Source organism: Corvus brachyrhynchos, unplaced genomic scaffold, assembly GCF_000691975.1.
Source record: "Corvus brachyrhynchos isolate BGI_N302 unplaced genomic scaffold, ASM69197v1 scaffold1, whole genome shotgun sequence".
Lineage (NCBI taxonomy): Eukaryota > Metazoa > Chordata > Aves > Passeriformes > Corvidae > Corvus > Corvus brachyrhynchos.
This window is the reverse complement of record NW_008237222.1, coordinates 4,449,102-4,451,164: the sequence shown is the minus strand read 5'-3', so window position 1 is coordinate 4,451,164 and position 2,063 is coordinate 4,449,102. Positions and strand designations below refer to the sequence as shown.

Genomic DNA, 2,063 nt, shown 5'->3' with positions numbered 1-2,063 from the left:
TGCTGAAAACTTTGTTCACTGGAGCATTTGCACAGAGTGAAGAAAAAGGGTCTTAATCTGTTTGAAAGTGTTTGCAGATGTAAGTAATTACTTGAGATTTGTGTCAGTATTTATACGTGGGGTTTTTATTATTCCAGGTCCAGTTCCTAAAGGTTTGAGGCCCAGAGATGATAATACAGACTTCTGCTTGTAGCTACTTTCTATAGTCTTCTGGCTACTCCTCTTTCAACAAGAAAAACACTGGGAAGTTGTAATCCAATAGCATAAACAGGCTCAGCAACAAGTGAAAAAGTCTGCTGTGCAGAGGTTCAAAACAGATGAGACAGGCCTCACTGGGGAATATGAGAGGTGAAGCATAGCCCAGACTAATAAATTCTCCTCTATTGGCCCTGCGTGGGTCTGCTCAAGTATTTCAGCCCTGCATTTCTGGAGCTGAGAGTGCTGTGGTTTGGCAGAGCCAGCCAAAAGCAGCCCAGTTTATTAGCTTGGTCTTAGTACCAGTGGTGCCCAGAGTGGAAGCAGCATAAGGATCAAGAGCAGCTGCAGAGAACCAGGAATTAGTGAGGATGTGTGGTTGCAGTGACGGTCTGGAATGATCACCAGAGGAGAGGGGGGCCGACAGCAGGAGTCAGTGAGGCAGGGGAATATCACCAGGTTTCTCAAGCGAGGTTTAGTTACAGAAAGATACAGCAGAGCATGGGGCACTCTGGATGCTGCCCGGAGGCTGGCAGGGAAGCAAGAACATATTTGCAGCTGACTGAGGAGCAGGTTGGAGGAGCAAAGAAAAGATGTAAACTGGTTTCACTGCTGATCTTCAGACTAGATTTGTTTGGAACAAAAATCTTTTAAGGAAGGGGGGAAGTTTGTTTCCCATCCCAACTAAAAAAATCACAGGACAGTAATGGTCTCCCTATCCATATAAGATCAGGTTGTCCACATCCCTTACCATGCGGAGCTGAATTTTGTGCTTATTGAAACAAAATTCCCAATTTTCAAACAGCTGAAAGAAGACTGAAAGGTGTCCAAGCCATCAAAAGCGCCACTGGGATGTGTTAATGGGCCCCCTCAAATTACAGGACACAGTCTTGCCTTGATGAAAGAAGGAAGGTCATATTGCAAAGTGATTTTTTTTCCTTTAACTGCCTTGTCTAAAATACTGTTTTTAATGTATTTTCCTTCACCACAGAGGCGACGTGCAGTCTCAAAGGATGGCTGCTACTGCACTGCAACTCCAGCAGCTGGAGAGCCATTCAGACAGGACTGGAAGTCGTTGAGAGCCCGAAAAACCCTTGAGCATGACAATGCCAAGGTAACTTGATAGCAGCAAGCTGCATACAGGGCCTTATCAGTAGTTAAACACACTTCTGTGAACAGTGAAAATAAAGCTGTTCGGTCATGTAAATTAATTCAGTTAGATGCCTTGAAATGTGTGTTTAATGTGCAGCTTAGGAGGACTCAAATAATTCTGGAAACATATCAGGTTACTGGTATTTCTTTAAAACAGTGACCACGCATAATCTCATGAGTTCCATTAGCAGGAGTCAGAGCCTCTCTGCTATGTGATAACCCAGTATTTGCAACAGGCTCTGTGCAGAGATGAACAGAGATGCTTTGTTAGCTCAAAATTTATGAGTCTGTGCTTTTGGCAGAGGGTCTCTCTGCCCTTACAGCTCTGGAGCTTGAAGTAGCTGTGTTACACTGCATGATGACAGGCATGAAATTCTTACTTAGCAGCAGAGCTGTGGTGCTATTTAATTTAAAATTTAAAACATCGTAACAGAAAAACTACAGTCTCAGTGGATGGGGAATCCACCAAAGACTGCAAATCAAGAGCTATTAGGGCAACTGTAGTGCAAAACTTCAGTGATTAGAAATTTTAATGCTCTCAGACTGTAAAGAACATTTATTTGGGGAAATACACCCTTTTTCCTACTAATCCAGCCCCCACTTTTACTCATATTTGCCTCTTGGGATATTTTAGCACTTCCAGTTATCAAAAACTAGAATCAAGGAGAGACCACCTTGAGACTCACACAACTTTTCCTTCCTGCAAGGAAATTTCC

At 43.2% G+C, this 2,063-nt stretch overlaps 1 protein-coding gene across 2 annotated transcripts in view; it reads left to right on the top strand.

The window, feature by feature from the left end:
* The window catches only part of TC2N (tandem C2 domains, nuclear), a 33,799-nt gene continuing 31,736 nt past the window's right edge, over nt 1–2,063 (top strand). For both annotated transcript variants that reach the window (XM_017729015.1, XM_017729014.1), the window contains exons 1-2: nt 1–79; nt 1,187–1,309. The gene's annotated coding sequence lies outside the window, so the exon portion shown is untranslated. The remainder of the gene's footprint in view (nt 80–1,186; nt 1,310–2,063) is intronic.